The sequence below is a fragment of the Choloepus didactylus genome, chromosome 2 (genome assembly GCF_015220235.1).
Source record: "Choloepus didactylus isolate mChoDid1 chromosome 2, mChoDid1.pri, whole genome shotgun sequence".
In the NCBI taxonomy this organism is placed as follows: Eukaryota; Metazoa; Chordata; class Mammalia; order Pilosa; family Megalonychidae; genus Choloepus; species Choloepus didactylus.
Window position 1 is genome coordinate 9,187,673 of NC_051308.1, and position 23,549 is coordinate 9,211,221.

At 41.6% G+C, this 23,549-nt stretch overlaps 1 long non-coding RNA gene across 1 annotated transcript in view; it reads left to right on the top strand.

Moving 5' to 3' along the window:
- LOC119521705 overlaps positions 1-23,549 on the top strand; it is a 72,654-nt gene that overhangs the window by 8,814 nt on the left and 40,291 nt on the right. Inside the window, exons 2-4 of the long non-coding RNA XR_005214401.1 lie at positions 7,349-7,430; positions 9,595-9,686; positions 20,521-20,657. This is a non-coding gene — a long non-coding RNA (uncharacterized LOC119521705). The remainder of the gene's footprint in view (positions 1-7,348; positions 7,431-9,594; positions 9,687-20,520; positions 20,658-23,549) is intronic.

Genomic DNA, 23,549 nt, shown 5'->3' on the forward strand with positions numbered 1-23,549 from the left:
CCCACTTGGACTGAATGAAGGTTGACATAACTAAATAGGCGGGGTTCTGGATGGTCCTGTGAATAAGAGAGGAAGGCGAAACGGGTTTTGGAGGCGTCAGTAAAGACGGTGTTGGCACCCGGGATGGGTGCAGAGGAGGGGAAAGGATGGAAGGGGCTGCGGAAGGGAAGCTTGGCGAGTCCCTGTAACAGCCGATGGCTGGGATAGTGACAGCTGAATTCCCCCTGAAATCCTTCTAAAAGGATTTGCATGTCCGGGTTGTCACGTATAAGCAGGCGGGTTTGGCCTGTGTCTAGGGGCCAAACAATTTTTTCTGGTGGCTCTCCGAATACATGAACGGCCAAGGTAACTAGATCTGAAGCTAGGCTGATCCAGAGCCGCACTGTAGGGCAAATCTTCCTAAGTCGACTTTTAGCGGGATGCGCCCAAAGTAGAGGGCCTTCCTGCCACAGGCAGCCCATAGGTGTGCCGGGCGTAGGGAGGATGAGTGCTATAAGATTGCCTTCCTTGGTGTTGAATCTGTTGAGACAGCAGGCAACGAGTGCCTTGTTAATTGCGGCAATGGCTTCCTTTGCCTCTTGGGTAAGCTTAATGCGCCAGGAGATTGCTAGCGGCGGGGTTTCAGGGACACTCAACAGCGTAAAGAGTGGTTGTAGCTGTGCTGTGGTGATTGGCAACGCAGAGCGGAGCCAATTGATCTGACCGCAGAGCTGTTGAAGCTCAGTGATAGTTACCCGGTCCGGTATGTCCAGCTGAGGAGCGGACGGAGCAATGGTTTTATCAATACTAAATCCTAAGAAGGCTAATGGTGGCACAATTTGAACTTTATCGGGTTGAATCGTAAGGCCGAGGTCAGCTAAATTAGTGGTGAGGTCTTTAAGGAGTAGAGGAAGTGCCTCGGCGTCCTCAGAGGCCACCAAGATGTCATCCATGTAATGGATGAGCATGGCCCGCTTTCGCAGGGGGGCCACTGCGTGATTAACATACATTTGGCAGATGGCCGGACTGTTACGCATCCCTTGAGGGAGGACTTTTCATTGATACCTGCTAGCCGCGCCCGCGTGATTGGGGACGGGAACTGTAAAGGCAAAGCGCGGGCGGTCTTGCTCATGTAGCGGGATGGAAAAGAAACAGTCTTTGATGTCAATAGTGGCTACATGATAATGGGCCGGGATGGCCACCGGGTGGGGGAGGCCAGGCTGCGGGGAACCCATGGGAAGAATATGCTTATTGATTTCCCGCAGATCATTGAGGAGCCTAAATTTTTCTGTGGCCTTTTTGTGAATAACAAACACTGGCGAATTATAAGGACTAGTAGAAGGCTCTATGTGGCCAGCGTCCAATTGTTCTTGTACGAGGGCTTGGAGTACTACCAATTTATGCGTGGGAAGGGGCCACTGCTCCACCCATATAGGTTCCTCAGTATCCCACTGCAGAGGAACGGGCGTTGGAGGTGTTAAACGAGCAGTGGCGCACATTATTGGGGGGGCTGCGCGGTAAGCACTGCCCCAAAAGCGGCAAGGATATCACGGCCCCATAAAATTTGGTCTATGGTGTGCAGAAATAACGGGCGGAAGGTGCCTGAGTGGCCCTCTTCATCTTCCCACTTAATGGGTCTCATGGCTTGAAGAGAAGTAGAGGTACCGGTGGCTCCCACTACCGAGGGACCATCAAGAACCATGCACATGGTGGCATACTGAGCAGGCATGCAAGAGATTTCTGCCCTTGAATCGAGCGTGCCTGTGTACCATTGCCCTTCTATTCTTAACTTACGAGTAGGTTTTTCTGGAGTGATGGGGACTGTTCAGAGAAGCGTTTTATTGTCGGAGCATTGATTAGTTTTATTGGAACCGGCCGGCATGCTGCCTCTTAGGGGCGGGGCTGAGGCTTGCCCCGCTTGGAGTTTAAAGCCTGTTCAGTGCTTTGGTGTTGACTACCGCCAGGGCACCAGGGATAGCAGAATTTTTTTAAATCTTTCTCGTTAAGGTCTCTGTGGCTGTTTTTGCAATCGCGCGCCCAGTGATAACCACGTTGGCAGCGCGGACATGGAGTGGAAGGGGGGCGCCCATTGCGCTGCATGTGAAGCGGGCGTTTGACCTCCGCATTGGGGCACTCCCGGGCAAAATGACCGCTCTGCCCGCACTTAAAGCAACCGGTGGTGGCGGCTAAGGCAGCAGTGACAGCACCAGAGACAGCTTGGGCTAGGGACGCAGCAGCTGGGTCAAAGGCGCTGCAGGCGAGAACCCAGTCATTAAGTGTTTTTTCCCGCAAGGGGAGAATGGCTTGCTTACAGGGGGGGTTAGCCCCTTCTAGAATGAGTTCCCGGGTGAGAGCTAGCTGGGCTTGAGGGTTGGTAACTTTTCTAGCACAGGCTTCTTCAACCCTGGAAACAAAGGTGGCGAAAGGTTCGTTTGGCTCCTGGAGGAGCTTGGTAAAGTTGTCAGGTCGACGGGCAGAGCAGTTGGCAAACGCGCGTAAGGCGATGCCTCTGAGGACAGTCCAGAAGGCAGCAGGGGCATTAATATAAGCAGACGCATTTAGAAACGCTCCAGTGCCCAAATAGGCTTCGGGGGGATGATAGACTCCAATGGCTGCATCTTGCTCACTTTGCTTAGCTGCTTCTGCCTGGAAGTGAGCACGCCAGTCAACAAACTGACCGGGGTTAAAAATTGAACGGGCAAGCGAGGCCCAGTCTTGGGGGAGGCAATAGTTCATGGCGAGATCCTGTAGTATTTGGGAAGCATATGGGCTACCTAACCCGTCCTCCTTGACGGCCCTGCGAAGCTGCTTGATAGTATCTAAGTCAATGGGATACCAGTCATGCGGTTTCTGTGGGGTGGGGGCAAGGTTAAGAGGAAAGCAGCGAAAAGCACGAGAGAAAGGAGGACGCGCTTGCAGAGGGCTTGGCGCGGGAGTGGGGGTAGGAGGAGCGTTGCCCCAAGGGTTGCCTTGAGGTGTAGAAGGCAGCCAGGGGTTGTTAGTCGGCAGGGTGGGAGGAACGGCGGCAGCTGCCGGTAGCGGCTCCGAAGGGGAGCTCGCCGGAGGGAGAGGCGGGAGTGGGAAGCCCCAAGCGTCGCAAGATGGCGGCGCGGTAGGCGTGGCTAAGACACAAGATGGTGGATCAGCCCCGCCCTGTGCGTAAAGGGCGGGGCCCAAGGCATAAGATGGCGGACTAGCTCCGCCCTGTGGAAGGGCGGGGTAAAGCGTATGCGGTTTCCGGCCCAGCTTAGGGCTGACGTCATCGCCGGAGCATTTCCTCCCCTCGATGGAAGAAGAAGGAGGAAGTTTGCCATCTTGGCGTGGCACAGTGTTATTTTGCTTTTTGGGAGTCACCTCGAGCGCGTTGTTAATCTGCTCGACTAAGGACTCCGTGTCCGAGTCATGATTTGAATTAGTATCGCTATCTGAATCTGTTGGCTGGGTTGCTAGGGCCTCTTTGGATTTAACGGGGCCTCGATCAGGGGGGAGGGAGCCTTGAAGGCAGGAGCGGATGGTTATCAGAGTGGGGAGCAAGCCGGGAGGGAAACGCTTGCTCTCATGTTCCATGGCGTTGGTGACTCGATCAATAAGGCGATCATAAGTAACAGGGTCCCAAAGATGGCAAGTGGTGAGCCATGGGTTAAAGGGCAGCAGGAGATCCCAGTATATCTGCAGCTGCCGGACAGACACTTTACAGCGATGCGTGTCTAGGAGACCCGCTAGAGCACGAACTTGAGGTGCCTGACATGTAGATATACGATTACCCATAGCTGAGGGGAGAGGAGGGGGAGTTGTTCCCGAGCCGGGCCGGCCCGGCTGGCGGGGAGGAGGAGGAGGAGTTGTTTACCGAGCAGAGAGAATGAGATAAACTGTGGCTGCAAGGCCGAAGGAGACGGTGAGAGCAGAAAGCAGTGCCCTTTGACAACGGGAGCAGTCAGGGGGGGCGGTTGCAGAGGCACACGGCACCAAATGAGGAAATAAAGATACAAAGAACTACAGCAAAGTAATGGAGGGGAAGAGGGAGAGCGTTAGGAGGAACGGGGGTCATAGAAGTGCGCATACAAGAGGACGAAGAGAGCGTGGGGGAAGGGAGGAGTTCCTACTGGATGAAGAGAGCGTGGGGGAAGGGAGGAGCGGCTTCGGAGCAAGGAACCTCCCACGGCTCCGGAAGCGGCGAGGGAGAGGCGGCCCTTACCTTGCAGGCGAGGAAATGGGAAGCTGGAGAGGCGTCCGGGCGAGCGGGTGACCTGCCAAACTGTTGTGCGGAGACGTTCCTCACACGGGGCACCAGTTGCGGTCGGGGTTACTGCTTCTAGGGGGAGTGGCGGCCGGTAGCCGAGCCCTCAGCTCTCGGGGCTGCTTAAAGGGTACCGGCGGCGGGGGCTCTTTCCCGGAGGCGAGGGCGAGGCGGAGGACGTGGCCGGGTCCTCGGCGAGAGGCGTGCAAGGTGTGGAGGGCGGCGATAAGGACAAGACACTCTTCATCCAGTAGGAGTATGCGCCAAAAAGGCTTTATTCAGGGGTGATTACAGGTTATATAGGTTGGTAGGAAGGGCAGGGCTGGAAAAGAGGTGAAGTAGCCTTAAATGGCAATATTGAAGGGAGAGGGGCTAGGATTGGTTCTGAGAGGACGCAGGAGCCGTTGCAGCGGGCGGGGGTTGTTCTGGCCACGGTGCATGCGCGCTGGCGGTGGCAGGAGTGGCCTTGGCACCAGGGAGTGAGTGGGTAAGATAAGGAAGTGGGGAAAGGGCAGTTGGGAGAAAGGCGGTTTCCTCCGGCAAGCCTCCCCTGCCCGTGACATTTTGGGTGAGGAAAAGGGAGCTGCCTTGACCTCGCTCCCCAGGCTCGGGGGGGCTGCAGAGGGCACTCACGCCCGTACCTACTACCCTCCCCAGGGGGTGATCAGGTCCCCTGGCCCAGGCCTGGCAAGCTGAGGCACAAGTTCAGCTACCCGCAAAACTTGTGGTATTTAGATTTTGTTTGGTATATTTAAAAGAGTGGTATAACAGTTTTATTTTTAAATGTCAGTATTTACAATATGCTAGAAATATATTAATGCATTAATTTAAACTTATGATAAAATTGTAGATTTTAATTTTTGAATGTGCAAAGAGAAGCAAAGTTTTCAAATTCTCTTAGCGTCCTCAAGAAGAACCTTTAAAGACTGATTCAGCATGCAGAGCCAAATTTTGCATTGTTCCTGAATCCTTCGACTATCTAAGGGGATATTCAGAATGTGGTTTTCTGTAGCTAACCGTTAATGCAGGGACATGAACTGAGCTCTGGTCTTGACCAAGTGCTGCCAGTATTTTCACCCGCAAGTAGAATGGTGAGATTGGATGCATGCTCTCAATCTCTGATTCATTTCCGGGAATGTAAAAAGTGCATGGTCTTTGGATTCAGAGAGACGCTGGTTCAAAACAAGACTCCATCATCTGCTGGCTATGTAACCTTGAGCACATTGCTGGAACTCTCCAGACCCCAGATTTCTCCTATCTTTAAGGAAATAAAAATATCTAACTCGTAGGACGGTTGTGAGAACTAAAACATGAAACTTGTCCATGGTGGATGCTTGGCGCACCACCCAGATGCCCGTTTCAGGTCTGAACCATGATGGTGCCAGCTGCTGGGAGTGTCTCTTGTAGAAAGTTCACAGCTGCATCCCTCTCCAGCAGCTGGCTCCCCAAGGGAGCTGCCTCGTGTTCTCTGGAGATGGCAACTGCCTGATGCTGGTTTACAAGGTCCAGCCAGCTTGCTTCAGTTTGGGAAAACTGAAGGGTCACCTCAACCCCATGGCTTCCATCAGGAATGGCTGAGTCCTCTGTTGAGATAACTCATGTTTTCCATCTACCCAGTCCTGCTCCTCTCACATTCTTATGATAGTGCAAGAATAAAACTCCTGGATGTGAACCTCCATTGCAGTCCGTTTCCAGGTAACCGTCCCCTGCACAAAACTGTCTCAGAGCTTCCAACTGCCCATTCCCATTCAGAATGGAACCTGAAATGCTTCTCATCTCCCTCAGGGCCCTACATGGCCTAACCATCTGCCTGTCTCCCCTTCTCCTTTCCAGCCTCTGTCATCCTTATTGCTCACATTTGAACATGCCAAGCTCATTTCCCACTCGGGCCTGCACACTTGCTGCCCTGCATCTTGTTCCATCCTCCCACCCTGCCTGGCTCCCTCCCACCCTCCCTCTAGGTTACCTCCTCCTGGAGGCCCTGTCCGGAAAAATCCCCTACCTGCACACCACTCCCACTCCATTCCTTTACCCTGCTTTGTTCTTTGTAGCATCTATACCACCTAAAACTATATTTTGTTCTCATTTGCTTCAAAGCACCAGAACATGGATTCCGCAAGGGCAGAGACTTTGACCACCTTGTGCCCTGTGGTATTCCCAGCAACTAGAATGCCTGGCACATAATCGGCACTTAAGATGCTTTTGTGGAATGAATGAATTAATGAATTAGAGATAATGTACCCTGAACATTTGGCTCAGTAGAGAGCATATGTCAGGGGCTCAATGGATGGTACTTATTACTATTTTATTATATTTGTCTGTCCAACTCAGACAGTGAGTGCCACACAGGGTCCTTCTTTTGTATCCCTTCAATAGTGCTAGGCACAAAATCACTTAATCTTTATTTTTCAGCAGGACTCAACTTGCTCCAAAGCCCATAGTGAGAAGAAACAGATTATTTTTTGATCCACGTTGGCTGGTTAGTTCTATTTAATTTGAATGGCCAAGATTCTTTTACAGCATGTCAGGTCTCTATTGAAGTTAGTCACTATCAGGCCCTGCTCGTGGCTTCTCAGGGAGAAAAGACTATAGGGGCTCCTGTAGAAGTCACCATAGCCCCTCTTGGAGACAGGGGGTCACCCTGAGGCTGTGTGCAGCACTTCTTCATGCTAATAATCAAATATTGTTAAACAATATTCATTAACCTTTTAGAAACTACAAAAAGGAAGGTAAAAGATGTGACCCCTGCTCCCAAATCACTTCAAATCCAAACTTGTCAGAGCAGAAGAAATAAGAGAGGCCCCATATTTTTCACCTGTTTCCTAACCTGTTCTCGTCACCTTCAGCAATTTCCCTCTGCTTTTGCACTCCAGTCCCCTAGAGGTCTGATAGGCAGGCATGGCCTGATGTGACTATATGTTTGAAATGTGTGTTCTTGGCTGCAAAATGACAGAGCGTTCTACAGGTTGTATGGCATGCAGTACCTCCTGCTTTGCCATATTCAGGGCACAGCCAATACACACACACAATTTGAATGCCCTGTGTCCTCACTCTACTGTTACCGTGTATCAAGACTTCAGAATGCCTGTAGAAGTTGGTGATGATTCTTTGTTCCTCCTCCTTTCTTTGCAGGTGCAAGAAAACCTAAGAAAGGGAAGCCACATATGACTATGATGACAGCCTACAAAGGGACATGTGCCAGGCATGGTGCTGGGTAAACTCATATTCATTCAGTCCACATTGAAACATTTTGAGATCTGTGTTTTTGTCCTCAATTTACAAATGAGGTGACAGGTTAGAGAGAGGAGATAATGTACCTTGGGTCACGCAGACGGTAATAAGCAGAATTTGAACCAAGCATTCTCCAAGGATATGCATATAATGTAAATATTATGAGATTTATTATAGGAATTGTCTCACGTGACCATGAGGATTGGCAACTCCAAATTCCATAGGGCAGGTCTCAAGTTTCATCAGACCTCTGATGAAGCTTTCAATGAATTCTCTGGGAAAAGCTGGCTGGCTGAAGTAGAGATGGAAATTTTCCCTTCTGACTGCTGAAATCATCAGTTCTCTCTTTAAGGCCTCCAACTGATTGGATCAGACTTTTCTTATTGCTGAAGGCAAGCTCCTCAGTTGATTGTAGATGTAATCAGCCAAAGAAGCAATTAAATGACTGATGATTCATATCCACAAAATATCCTCATTGTAACCATCAGGCCAGTGCTTGCTGGACCAAATAACCGGACACTGTAACTAGCAACTAGCCAAGCTGACACATGAATTTAACCATCAAACCAAGCCGTCTCTGATTCCAAAGTCTCTTAACCTAAGATTATTCTGTACTATCATGTGCCCTTGGGCTGGTTCCTTACTCTCCTCTGCACCCAAGTTTGGTTATCCTCCTTAATAGGTTATTCACTAACCTGCAAACTATTAAAAAACAAACAAACAAAAAACTCTCAGGAGTTATCCAGATCTTTAAAAAGAATATTAAAAAAAAAGAATATAAAGCTATAGTAACTAAATCAGAGTAATAAGCAGTAAAACAGGGTAGAGTTCAGAAATAAACTTGGGTATATGATAAAGAGAGCATTTTCAAATCACTGGAGGAAAACTGGATTATTCTATAAAACATACTGGGAAGCCAGTTAGTAAAACAATTAGTAGATGCTCAGTAAATGTTGTGTTTTGTTTATTGTGAAATTAAATGAGATTAAAACATGTTGTCCAGATCCCAGGGTCCCTGCTGAGAAAAGAGAGCTTTTGGATAATTTTGTGAGTTCTGGACTTTGAAGTCTCTCGTCTATATAGCACTCTGGCCTTAATTTCTCATGCAATCTCTTCCGATACCTTCAAATTTACCAAGTGTTTGCACTACCCGGTTAGAGCAGGGCAGGTATTCCCTCTTTCTCTGTAAGGATCCTGAGGCTCAGGGAGGTGAGGGTCACAGCTAGAGTGGCCAGGAGAAACTTGGGCACAAATCCTCCTCATTTCTGCTCTCCTCCATCCCATCTTCACATTCCCACCCATACAGTTTAAATAATGGAAAACAAATAATATCACTACATTAACATTACCACAATAACTGTATTAATTCCTGCGTTCTCCCGGCCAGCCTTTGTCCATAAGTGCACATATTTTACATAATTGCAATCAGAGTTCAATTGCAATTTAGTGGCCTCTTTCTCACTTAAGTGCATCCTAAGTCACCGATGCTATTCACAGCTTTGTAACAAATGACCGGTGTACATCTTGACTGTCTCTTACACGCTCCTCTTCTTCTTTAAAGTCACCCATGTTAATCTCCATCTCTAATCCAATTGCTCTCAAATGAATTTCTTTCACATGAGTGAGTGCACTCAGTTGTGTCCTCTGTAAATGCCTGTGAATGTCCTCTTTTCAGGCAACTGTCTCTCTCTCTCTTCCCCCACAGGGAAGTCTTGTTTCTTTTCCCAGAACATGGGTAACCTTGCATGTCGTGTTTGGGTTTCTCTGCTTTCCACATTTCTCTCCAGTGGGTGATTGTCCAGGAGGCTTTGGCCAGGTGAACAGGGTAAGGGAGCGTCTGTGGCCTTCTCAGATTTATAATTGTTGCATTCCTGTTAAGGATTTGCTCCCCCTACTCTTTTAACCTGTGGTCTCCACAACAGTCATCACCGAAACGATGATTCACCCCATGGTTTCCTCCCTGAACATGGAGAAATTTGAACTTTGTGATGAATATTTTCATCACCATAATGTGTACAGTATGATTCATGTTGAACAGAGTCTACTACAAGTATTAAATAAGTCATTGTTTTAAATTGTCCACATCGGTATTAAAAAATAAAAAAGAGACATTTTACATACTTAATGTTCTGTTCTCCCCATTTCAGGAGACGGAAATGGCCTTCTGTCAACATATCCTGATGTGATTGGTCTCTGGAAACAAGAACATAGAGAGAGACATGGAAAAGACTCAGTTTTGGTGAGTAACTGCTGAATGCCCTATAAGGTCAAGTTCAGTCTTATTAAAATAAGGAGTTATATGGTCTTAACAAGGTAGCATGCAAAGAGTCTGTCAGTAAATGTCTGCACACAACTCTGTTAAGATCTCTGAAAGAAATTCACTGTGCAGTCCCTGCCCTCAAGAAGTTGATTCTCTAAGCCAAGTGGTCTGATAGACAAACGCACTAGTAAAATCTGCTGTAAGAGGGTGATACAAGAGGACAGTTATAATATTTTTACAAAAGGTTGGTTTTGGTCAGGATTATATCTGTAAAGTACTTTCACTTACTTAAAATTGAGACGATAAAACTATAGAATAATAACAATAATAATAACTGGGAAAGTTACTATTACGATTTGGTTTTGCTTTCAGAAATCTGTCAGAACTTTGTACAAGGGGAAGAGCAAGAATTAATTTTTTCCCATGAACTTATTTTAACTATCAACAAAGCCATTTGTTTTCTTTTTCACGATTAAGGAGTCTTTCCTGGTGAAAAGAGCCCTAATTTTATTTTTGGAACAAAGAATAAATTTATGATTAAGTGCATCTCAGACTGGGTGTAACTTTTCATGACTCAGGTAAGATGGATACAAACAGCCAAATGTGTTTGAATATCATGCTTTTGTGAGGCATGGACATTACCAAGAGTTGAAAGGTATGGAAACTGTGATTCAATAGGGGGAATAGCAGCCTCAATCTGAAGGAAAATGTAGTACTTCAGTAACAAGCCAGATTGCTGGCATTGTCGTATCTGTGATTTCACTCTATTGATTGTCTAACATGAGGCTCTATTTGAATCATTTGGATAGGTGTCATATTGGGTTAATTGCAAAGCAATTGGATTTAATAATAAGTTAATAGTGTATAAGTGTACATGGATTCCTAGAATTGTGAGATGTGTTTTACACTTGATCATGAGATCACGCTTCTCGACGTGACAGGATGAGCAAGTCCCAGGCTACTCGTGTAAATTTAAGCTGCCCAGGGTGAGCTTTAAGTTATATGCCAGTTTGGATTGTTATTGCAAATGCTTTATAGGCCTGGAATATGACTGGTTATAAACGGGATGCCCTTGAACTTGAATTGTTTTAAAAGACATAGCTTTATGTTGAGTTAGCAGCACACTGTTAAGATCAGTACTAATGTAAGCACAGAGAATGAAGGCTTTCTGTCGGCCACATTTTTTTTTTTGCAGTATTTCATAGTTGCTGAAATTATTTCACTCTTAGCTAAACTGCTTTGTCTTTTTAGTTTAGTGAGTAAGGAATGCCAGAAAGCTAATTCTCAAAGTAGCAGAAATTCATTGAGAAGCAAAGACACATGCTAAATAAAGAAATTAATGACCAAGCTTATTATTTCGTAATAATGAAAGAAATAACATAGTTAAATATTTGCATGGCTATTGTTATGCTTTAGTTTGGTGGCTAGTTTCCACTCTTTCCAGTTGAAGGAAGTTCCTGTTCAAGAGGCATGAAGCAGGAAAAATGAATTTTTATGGGAAAGGCTCATATCTAAATGACAAAGAAAAACTAAAGGAAAAATTAGAGCAAATTTAAGAGGTTTTAGAGAAAGAAGATAAAGAGAATGAGAAAAGTGTAAGTTATAATATGAGAAGATTGAGCAAAAATAAATACTGTCTGACACAATACTGGCACTTTTTGAATGAATGACTAGACTATCAAGCCCTAAAAAAGTTGAAAAGAAAGTAAGTAATGCATCAAAATGTATTTTCTCAATTGCTGTCTTTGACAATATCTAAACAGGAGCAGTAAATATTCTTGGGTTAGGCTTAACTTTGCTATGTATATTTACAGTAAAATATTGTATTCACTAGCTATGTTTACTTTGTCCATTGTTTTAACTAGAACAATTGCTAAAATATTTCCTTAATATCATTTGACTTGGTGGTAAAATTAGAGAGGCCCCTAAATTGAAAATTGGTGACTTCAACAATTCATCCAAACCTCAGAATGTGAAATCATCCACCCAATCCAGTACTATTTGCACCTGGTAATTCTCATTTCCTTTCTGCTTTGATAACATTGTCTTTCTCACCAACTGAAAGACCATTTTTTGGAAGGTGCAAAATCAAATACAAAACTTGATGCACTTAATAAATGTATTTATCTATTAAGATATTAGCTACAGTGTTAGTTGTCTACAGGTTGATCATTCTACGAACACAGACAGATGCCACACATGGTTTTTACTCACTCTTCAGAAAGGTTTTTGTGTAAATGTGTAAATGGCTGCAGCCTGTTCTAAATAATGAACTATATGACCATACGTGAACATGTTGAATCTGAGGTACTTCTGAGACAGCCAAATGATATTGAGTGGCCAGTTGGCCACATGTTTAGAACTCAAAGGAGAGGTCAGGTTAAAGATATAAATTTGAGATTCACTGACATACGGATGGTACTCGTGTGTAGCAGTAAGTTTACATAGGTAGAGAATAGATAGTAAAAAAAAGAAAGATTTTAGGACCAAATGTTGAGAAGATCCTAAATTTAAGGGCTTAGATGATGAGCCTACTCATATTAAAATAACCAGAGAGAAGGGAAGAGAATCAGGAGAATCTGGTGTCTCAGAAGTCAAAAGAAAAGAGTGCTTTTCAAGAAGAAAGTGATTGACAATGTCAAGCCTGCTCAAAACTCAAGAATGATGAGGGCCAAACATTTATCCATTAGCTTTAGCAACATGATAGTTATCAGTGACCTTGGCCAAAACCAGCCATTACCAGAATGATGAGGCAACAAAAACCACACACAATGTAAAAACAAAACAAAACAAAAGCAACAACAACAACAACAAAAAACACCAACTTCCTACTGAAGTTGGAATGAAAAAAATATGTATTTCTCCTTCCAGTGAACAAGAAGGATGAAAGCCACACCTTGAGGACAGAGAGGCAGGAAGATATAAGGAGCTTGAGGACAAGGACATGTATGGTAGCATTTCTGCTCCACCTGCTTCCAGCCTTCTTGTTATGTGAGAAAAATAAACCCCTACCTGGCTGGGCTATTATTCCGGTTTGCTAGAGCTGCCTTGGCTCCTATGGTTCTGCCTTTGAAGTCATCCTTCTGTCAATTTTTCCCTTCTCCATCCCCTCCAGTCCAGACTGGCAGTGGTTCCATCTATACAGATCTCACAAAAAACTTGTGGCTTGGCATGAAGCATACAGGGATCAAGACCATCAGACAATAGGACTTTCCACAAATCCTTTCTGGATAACTCCATCTCTGATCCTGGCTTGTACCGAAATAGCAATCAGTTTCCAGGTTTCATTAAATCCTCACATGGGGCTGTAGCCTCTGGGGTTTCACTTTTTGGAAGCCCAGAGTTTTCCAGACCATCAATTTATGGTTTCTGTGTACCCAAGAATTCAGTTCTCAGCTTATCTTTCTTCTCACATTTTACTAGAAGATGCAAGGAGAAGCCAGGCTGCATTTCCCACACATAGTTTGGAGATCTCTTCAGCTAAGTATCCCAGCTTGTCTCTTTCAAATTCTGTCTTCCATCCAACACCAGGACTCAATTTTGCCAAATTCTCTGCCACTTTAAAACAAGGATTGCCTTTCTTCCAGTTTGCAATAACACATTCATCATTTCTCTTTAAGGCCTCATCAGAAGTATCTTTAGAGACCATATTTCTACCAACAGCTCTTCAAAGCAGTTCTAGGCCTTTTCTACCAAGCTCCTCACAATTCTTCCAGAATCTTCCACTTATTCATTTAAAAAGCCATTCCAACATGTTTGGTGTTTGCACACTCAGCAGCACCCCACTTCTCTGGTACCAAAATCTGTTACAGTTTGCTACAGCTGACATTATGCAAAATACCAGAAATGGATTGGATTTTATTGAGGGAATTTATTCAGGTACAAATTTGAAGTGCTAAGTCCATATAAGTGTCCAAACTAAGGCATCAACAAGAAGATACCTTCACTGAAGAATGGCTGATGGCATCCAGAACACCTCTGTCAGCTGGGAAAGCATGTGGCTGGCATCTGCTGGTCCCAGGTTGTGTTTCAGCTTCTCTTTCTGCTCCTTTGCATCCTTAGCTTAGCATCTCCAAACATCCTTCTGTCCACAACTCCAAGCATCTCTGAGCATCTCTGTCTTCTCTCAGGCATCTCTCCAAAAGTCTCTCTCAGCTGCTCTGAGCTCCTTCTGTCTGTGAGCACTCTTATAGGACTTCAGTGATGTAATTAAGACCCACCCTGAATGGGCAGGGCCTACATCTCCATGGAAATAATCTAATCAAAAGTATCACCCACAGTTGGGTGAGTCACATCTCCACAGAAACAATCAAAGTTTAATGTCTTCCCTCACAAGATTGCATTAAAGGACATGGCTTTTGGGGGACGTAATATATCCAAACTGGCACAACCATTATATTCGGGTTTTGGTTACATCCTTAAATAATATATCTTATGTCTGGGAACTTGTGAAGGAGAGAAAAAACTTTGGTAAATGGAAACTCCAAGCCTGAGGTACATGTGCATACAGGGTCTAAATTTACACTACCTGCTTGATTTAGGAATCCTAAATTGAGAAATTAAATTACACATCAGGCCAAGGCCTTTGAAATCTCTAGAGTCCGAGCAGTTAAAAAAAAAAGTTCACTCACTCCCTACGAATATATTCATATCTTAGAACATCCCTTGCGAAGGAAAATTAAAGATAAATTCACAGTAAAAAATTATAAGGTCAATGAAAAATAAATTACTATGAGGCAGAGTTAATAAACATAGTAAATGAAAAAATCGGTGTGAAGAAAACTGCATATAAAATAACTGAAGGTATAAAAAAGGTATAAAAACCATAATGAAAGAAGAAACAGACAGAAACTGTGATGGTGTTGTTAAGGGCCATGGAGAATAGATTGACTCAAGTCACATGACTGCAGTCTCCTTAGATCTCTCTCTGTCCCCCTCCCCTTCTGGTTTCCTTCCTGCCAATTATCATCTTGGGGGTGGGGAAGGTTTTCAGAAAGAGGGCTCTGCTCCTTTAAAAAAAAAAAATAGAAAATAGATCAAGAAGTTACAATACATATCAAGTAAAAATTCCAGACAGAACAGAGAACAAAGAGGGGAAAAGTTGATAACAAATAACAAAAAGAAGGGAAGGAAATAACAATTAAGAATTTTCCAGAACTGAACAAAAAACCATAAATGAATTTTCAGATGTCTCTAGTAGGCCCTACCAGAATAAATAAAAACAAATCCACCATTTGATACACTATGGGGGAACTTTAGAATTTCAGTAATAAGGAGAAAAATCTTAAAGCAAATAAAGAATAAAAGCAAAGCTAAAAACAAAAACATACAGATAGACCATCATGAAACTTGCCATCAGTTACAATAGATGTCTGCAGAAAATGGAATGACATCTCCACAGTGCTATGGGGAATTGTCATCCTAGAATTCTATACCCAGCTAAATTTTCATTCAAAACTGAGAGTGACATAAATATATTTCAAACTGACGAAGATTGAGATTTACCGCTCAAAGACCCACTTTAAAACACCTACTACTAAAGGGTGTACTTCAGTAAGAAAAACAATTGAATCCAGAAGGAAGTAGTAGAGAGCAAAATGCAGGGGTGAATGAAGAAATTGATAAACCTATCAAAATTAAATAAGAAATTACTGTAAATAATAAATAGTTAGGACTAATTTGAAGGAACTTTGAAAGTAAGGCAATGCTAAGATACCAATCAATGATAACAGGGAGGATAGGAAAAGAGTTAGGGCCCTATGGTCCTGTGTTATTCAGAAGGAGAATAGAGATACTAATTAACTTCAAATTCTTTTAAGAATTTTTCAGAATAAATATTAAAGAAATAGAAGTATAAAATGCAATTTCCAAACCAAAATGAGGGAAATAAATAAAATTAAAAGAAAAACGAACTTGAGATTTTGACAATCTAGTAAAAGTCAGGAAATGAGGGAGAAGAAAAAAAGATACACACAAATGTAAATCTAAATAGATAGCATAAAACATAATGTTGACTGATGCTTATATACATTATATGAATACATTATACATTTTACAACATATTGTAACATACACAGTATTTTAAACCATAAATCAGTACAGCCTATTGTCAATAGCAGATATATAAAGTAAAAGTATGAAGACATACACAGAAAAGATAATCACCAATTTCAGAATAGTGGCTAGTGTTAGAGGGGAAAGGAAGAGACTGCAACTAAAAATAGATACAAGAAGAGGGTGAAGATGGCGGCATAGAGAGGAGTGGAAGCTAAGTAGTCCCCCTGGAACAACTAAAAAAAAACCAGAAACAACTAGTAAATAATCCAGAATAACTGCAGGGGGACAAACGTGACCATCCACTCATCATACACTAACCTGAATTGGGAGGAATGCCCGAGATCACAGCATAAAACCTGTAAGTAAGAACTGCGGATCCAAATCGGGAGACCCGTCCCCTACAAAGCCTCGAGGTGCCAGAGAGAAGCTTTCTCCCAGCAAGTGAATATAGCTCAGCTGGGCTCCAATTGTGGTTTTAATTAGCGAGTCTGAAGTGCTCACTACGAGGTGCAAATCCCCAACAAGTAGACAGAGGCTTTGGGTGACAACTGACCTTGGAGAGCCAGAGGGTTGCCTTGGACTAGCTCTGTTCCTTTTTTGACTCAGTGGAGAAAGCCTCAGCCATTTTCACTTCCTAGTTCTGTGACCCAGACAGGGGTGTGGCACAGGCAGAGAGAGACCATTGAAATGCTACTGACCTCCCCCTAAGGCATCCATCTTCTCTAAGAGGAAAGGGGTGGGGCCCAGCTCTACTACCTGCCTTTCATTCAGAACTTACATCAGTCAAGAATTATAGGCTAATCTTTGCATCAGGCTGAGAGCGCCCCTGCACAGCCCAGTGGCCCAGGGCTTCCCTTGAGGGATGACGCACACTAGTGACGTAGCACAGCCTTCTCTCAGCAGAGGTCCTGGAAGATCACAGCTGAGAAGGGGGGCCCGCTCGGAAAACCCAGGGACGCTACATCAATGCTGGTGGTTTGTGGTTCAGCGACAGAGAAAATCTGGGGCAAAACTGAAATGAAGGCTTAGACTCTTGCAACAGCCTTGAATCTCCGGGAACACCTGGGAGGTTTGAATATTAAAGTGGCCCTGCCTCCCTGACCTCCCAGACACACGCACCATGTTCAGGGCGGACAGCTCCAACAACAAATCCAAACTGAGTTCACCAACTGAACCCCACAAAAATCATTTCCCCACACACCACAGAGACAGAGCTGGGGAGAACTGACTAGAGGGGTATAGGTGACTCGCAGACGCCATCTGCTGGTTAGTTGGCAAAACTGTATGCCACCAACTTGTATTTCTGAAAAATTAGATTGGTATTTTTTTTTTTTACAACGTGAAAAAACCCTATCAAGCAAAGCAAATGCCAAGAAGCCAAAAACAACAGAAAATCTTAATGCATATGATAAAACCAGACAATATGGAGAACCCGATCCCAAACACCCAAATCAAGCGATCAGAGGAGATACAGTACTTAGCACAATTAATCAAACAATTACAATCGAGGAAGAAAAACATGGCACAGGATATAAAAGACATGAAGAAGACCATGGAGCAGGATAAAAGGGACATAAAGAAGACCCTAGAAGAGCATAAAGAAGAAATTGCAAGAGTAAATAAAAAAATAGAAGATCTTATGGAAATAAAATTAATTGTTGGCCAAATTAAAAAGACTCTGGATACTCATAATACAAGATTAGAGGAAGTTGAACAATGACTCAGTGTCCTAGAGGTCCACAGAACAGAAAATGAAAGAACAAAAGAAAGAATGGAGAAAAAATTGAAAAGGATCTCAGGGATATGATAGATAAAATAAAACTTCCAAATTTAAGACTCATTGGTGTCCCAGAAGGGGAAGAGAAGGGTAAAGGTCTAGAAAGAGTATTCAAAGAAATTCTTGGGAAAAACTTCCCAAACCTTCTACACAATATAAATACACAAAGCATAAATGCCCAGCGAACTCCAAATAGAATAAATCCAAATAAACCCACTCCAAGGCATATTCTGATCAGACTGTCAAATACTGAAGAGAAGGAGCAAGTTCTGAAAGCAGCAAGAGAAAAGCAATTCACCACATACAAAGGAAACAACATAAGACTAAGTAGTGACTACTCAGCGGCCACCATGGAGGTGAGAAGGCAGTGGCATGACATATTTAAAACTCTGAGAGAGAAAAATTTCCAGCCAAGAATACTTTATCCAGCAAAACTCTCCTTCAAATTTGAGGGAGAACTTAAATTTTTCACAGACAAACAAATGCTGAGAGACTTTCCCAATAAAAGACCTGCCCTACTTCAGATACTAAAGGGAGCCCTACCGACAGAGAATCAAAGAAAGGAGAGAGAGATATAGAGAATTTTAATGGATATATATAGAAGCTTACATCCCAAATCACCAGGACACTTATTTTTCTCTGGTGATCACGGGTCTTTCCCCAGAATGGACCATATGCTGGGACATAAAGCAAGCCTCAATAAATTAAAACAAAACAAAACAAACAAACAAACAAAAACAATTGAACATATTCAAAGCACAGTCTCTGACCACAATGGAATACAAATAGAAGTCAATAATTTTTTAATTGTAACTCCACTATTTACTTCCTACATGATATAAAATACGCAAACTCTAATGACAAATCAGTGGTTTTGAACTCAATGTAAAATATGTAATTTTTGACAAGAACTATATAAAGGTGGGGGAATGGAGGATATAGGAGCATAGTTTATGTGTCCTATTGGAATTAAGTTGGTATCAAAGAAAAACAAGATTGTTATGGATTTAAGAGTTTAATTTTAAGCCCCACAGTAAACATAAAGAAATTATCAGAGAATATGACCATAGAGATGAAAAGTAGAGTATGGGTTAAGATAAATGGGGGAAGGGGCAATGGGGAGTTAAGAAATGGGTGTAGGGTTGCTGTTTGAGTGAAGGGAAATTTCTAGTAATGGATGGTAGGAAGGTGATAGCATTACAACATTCTAAATGTGATTAATCCCACTAATGGAATGCTAGGGAGGGGGTGGAATGGGAAGATTTAGGCTGTATATATGTTTCCACAATTGAGGGAAAAAAAAAAAAAAAGACAGTCTAAATAGATGACAATTGAATGCCAAGGATGACCCTGGATGGGATCTGAGGACGGAGGACAGGAGGCTCAAAGTTTCACCATTGAGACATAAGGAAAAGGAAATATAGAATGTAAGCTTTGTATCATTGTGAATCTCTTATACTTCTTAGCTGCGCTTAATGGGATTGCATAAAAGAATGTTCTTGTTCATGGGAATTGTATATGTGAATTATAGTGTTTGTTCAAGGAAAAAAATAGATACAAAAAGGCTTCAATGTAACTTAACATTTTTCTATAATGTGAATCAAATAATTATAATAAAAGAAAAATGATAAGCCATTCAATCCAATAAATGTAATTCTGCACAAACATCAAATCAAGAAAACTGCCCTTCAGCAAATAAAAAAGTACAGAGAAACAGATAAAGCATGAATAAGCACAAAATAAGACCCTTCAAGGATACCTTGTAGCAGTGTTTGTCTTCAGTTATAAGTATTGGCGTTAGCCTTCTATTTGCAGGGGTTTGTGGGAAAGAAATTGGATTTAATTTGCAAACACAAAGTTGATCTTAGAGTGAAGAAAGGTTTATGTGACTCTAATAATTTTGTAACATATGATAAAATTTAATAAATGTATATATATTGTAGAGTATTTTTTCCTTAAAATATTTACACATAAGATAGAATAATTTGGCCACTGTTATAAAATCCCTGAGGGCAGAATGGCACACTAGATTACTGGTTCTCAAACTTATAGAGCTGCAAAAATCTGAGTAAAAAATTGCAAAAAGTGTGGAGCAAGTCAAAGAGCTCTCCAGATGCTTCCAATTATGGAAGTCACAAGTTGAGGAAGTTCCTCCACCTTCTGCTGCTCGCCACTATTCTGAAAAAGGAGGAGGCCAAGACCAGGTGTAAAACGCTGCCTAAGCCACTCACCTACTTTTACTTTCTTGTCCCATTTTGTTTCTCACTAACACATACCGTTGGATGCAAAGACAACTGGAAAAAATTTCAAATGTGATTAACTTTCTACATTTTCTCATCCCATAATTTTTCAGTTTTTTGGCCAATGTTAAGAGAAGATGGGATGTAATTACACTTCTTCCGATTCAAGCTGGCCATGAGACAGTATCAGTGGGAAAATTTGCTCACATTTATTTTGTTTTTAAATTTTGTGGCAATATATAATAACTCAAAAGATTTGAATTTTTCCGTTTTTAAGTGTACAGTTCAGTGATACTAATTACATTCAAAATGTTGTGCTAATATTCATTACCAAAGCTTTTTTAATCACCCCAAACAGACACTCATTAAGCAATAATTCCCCATTACAACTGCCCCCCTGGGAACCCCTAATCAACTTTCTGTCTCTATGGATTTGATATTTCTAAATATTTCATGTATGTGGAAACATGCAATATTTGTATCTGGCTTATTTCACTCAGCATAATGTTTTCAGGATTCATTCATGTTGTAGTGTGTATCAGGACTTCATTCCATTGTAATATTCCATTGTATGGTTATACCACATTTGTTTATCCATTCATCTGTTGATGGGCATTTGGGTTGCGTCCACCATTTGGCTTTTGTAGATAATGCTGCTATGAACATTGGTGGCTCACAGGTTTTATCATTGGGTTTTTGGCAGCTAAATATAGTACCGGTCTTTGTTTTTTTCTCAAAGTGATAAAGATTTTCATCAGATACCAGGAACACTAGACTTGGGCCCATCTTGCACAACACTTCACTGATTCCAGGAGGATCCCATGAATACTTGGAGGACTACCAAACTCTAAGGTCTCCACCGTTCCATGCAGAAATGTGAGTCTAAAATGTCATTTCCATTCCTAATACTCTTTCTTTTAGATCGAGGTATAATTTATGAAAAAAGTGCACATATTTAAAATACACTATTCTAATATTTTTTAGAATTTTTTTATTAGAGAAGTTGTGGGTTTATAGAAAAATCATGCAGAAGACACAGAGTTCCCCCAACCTCCCTATTATAAACATTTTGAATTAATGTGGTATCTTTGTTACAATTGATGACAGAATATTATTATAATTGTACCATTAAAATTAATCCATAGTTTACTTCAGGGTTCACTGTTTGTATTGTACAGTCCTATGGTTTTCTTTTTAACTTTTTATTCCAATACCATATATAGAACCTAAAATTTCACCTTTTAACCATATTCAAATATACAATTCAGTGGTGTCCATCACATTCATAATATTGTGCTACCATCACCACCATCCTTTACCAATGCCTTTCCATCACTTCAAACAAAAATTCTACACCAATTAAGTATTAACTCCCCCATTCCTCACCTCCAACCCAACCCCTGATAACTTGAATTCTAGTTTCTTACTCTGTGAATGTACTTATTCTAACTATTTCATAACAGTGAGATCATACAATATTTGTCCTTTTGTGTCTGGCATATTTCACTCAACATGATATCGTCAAGGGTCATCCATGTTGTTGCATGCATCAGAACTTCATTCCTTTTTGTAGATGGATAATATTCCATTGTATGTGTATGTCACATTTTATTTATCCATTCGTCAGTTGATGGGCACTTGGTTTGCTTCCATCTTTTGGCAATTGTGAATAATGCTATGAACATCTGTGTAAAAATAAAAATGTTCAACTCTTGCTTTCAATTTTTTGGGATGTATACTTAGAAGTGGGATTGTCGGGTCATATAGTTATTCTACAATTAACTTTCTGAGGAACTACCAAACTGTTTTCCACAATGGTTGCACCATTTCATATGTCTACCCACAATCTCCAACACTTGCTATTTTCCATTATTTTAAAATAATAATAATAATGTTATTTTCTACTTTCTAGTGGGTGTGAAATGGTAACTCACTTTGGGTTTGATTTGCTTTTCATTAATGGCTAATGATGTTGAGGATCCTTTCATGTGCTTTTAGGTCATTGGCCTATCTCCTTTGGAGAAAAGTCTATTAAAGTCTTTTGCCCATTTTTTAACTGGGTTGTTTGTCTTGCTGCTGTGTTGGTAGGGTTTCTCTTCATATTCTGGATAGTAAACACATATTGGATGTGTGGTTTCCAAATATTTTCTCCCATTTTGTAGGTTGTCTTTTTACTTTCATGATGAAGTCCTTTGTGCACAAAAGCTTTAAGTTGATGAAGGAACATGTAACTATTTTTTCTTTTGTTGCTCATGCTTTTGATGTAAAGTCTAATTAACCATAACACAAGGTCCTGAAGATGCTTCCTGTATTTTCTTTAAAAAGTTTTATAGATTTTATTCTTATAGTTAGGTCTTTAATCCATTTTCAGTTACTTTTTGATTATGGTGTGAGATAGGAGTGCACCTTCATTTTTTCCAAATGGATAATCCAGTTTTCCCAGCACCGTTTGTTGAATAGGCTATTCTTTCCCAATTGAATGGACTCAGCACACCTGTAAAAAATCAATTGACCATAGATGTGAGGGTTTATTTTTGAACTCTCAATTTGATTCCATTGGTCTGTCTGTCCTTGTGTGAGTATCATGCTGTTTGGATTACTGTAGCTTTGTATAATTTATAAAATTGGAAAGTGTGAATCCTCCAGTTTTGTTCTGCTTTTTGAAGATGCCTTTGGCTATTCAGGGCCCCTTACCCTTCCATATAAATATGAAGATTGGTTTTTCCATTTCTACAAAGAAGGTTCTTGGATTGGCATTCCACTGAGTATATAAGTCATTTTGGTGAGCATTGATATGTTAACAAAGTTTAGTCTTCCAGCCATAAAAATGGAATATCCTTCCATTTATTTGTCTTCTTTAATCTATTTTAGCAATTTGTTTTATAGTTTTCTGTGTACAAGTCCTTTGCTTCCTTGGTTAAATTTATTCCTAGATATTTGATTCTTTTAGTTGCCATTTAAATGAATTTTTTTCCTGATTTCCTCTTCAGATTGTTCATTACTAGTGTATGGAAAATATACTGACTTCTTTGTGTTGATCCACTTTGTGAATTCATTATTGTCTGTAGAAGCTTTGTTATGGGTTTTTTAGGATGTTCTATATATAGGATCATGTCATTTGCAAATAGGGAAAGTTTTACTTCTTCCTTTCCAATTTGGATGACTTTTATTTCTTTTCTTGCCTAATTGCTTTGGCTAGTACTCCCAGTATGTTGAATAACAGTGATGAGAATAAGTTTCCTAGTCTTTTTTTTTTTGCACTTGTTAAAAATTATAACTTTATACATTGTATTTCCAAAACCATAGATTTTATCATTACTTTCTTTGCATATGCATTTTAAAACCTGTAAGAAGTTAAAAAAAAAAAAAAAAGTAGTGTTACACACCAAAAAATACAATACAATCATTCTGGCCTTTATATTTACGCATATGTTTACCTTTACCGGAAGTCTTTATTTCTTGATGCTGCTTTTATCCACTGTCTGGTGTCATTTCCTTTCATTTGAAAAACCTCCCTTTACCATTGCTTTAGGGCAGGTCTAGGGGTGACTAATTCCATCATATTTTATTTGGGAATTTCTTAATCTCTCCCTCATTTTTGTAGGACAGTCTCACCAGATACAAAATTCTTGGTTAACCATTGTTTTCTTTCTGCACTTTAAATATTTTGTTCCACTTCCTTCTTGCCACCTTGGTTTCTGATGAGAAATCAGCACTTGACTGTATTGAAATCCCCTTGTACCTAACACATTGCTTTTGTCTTGCAGC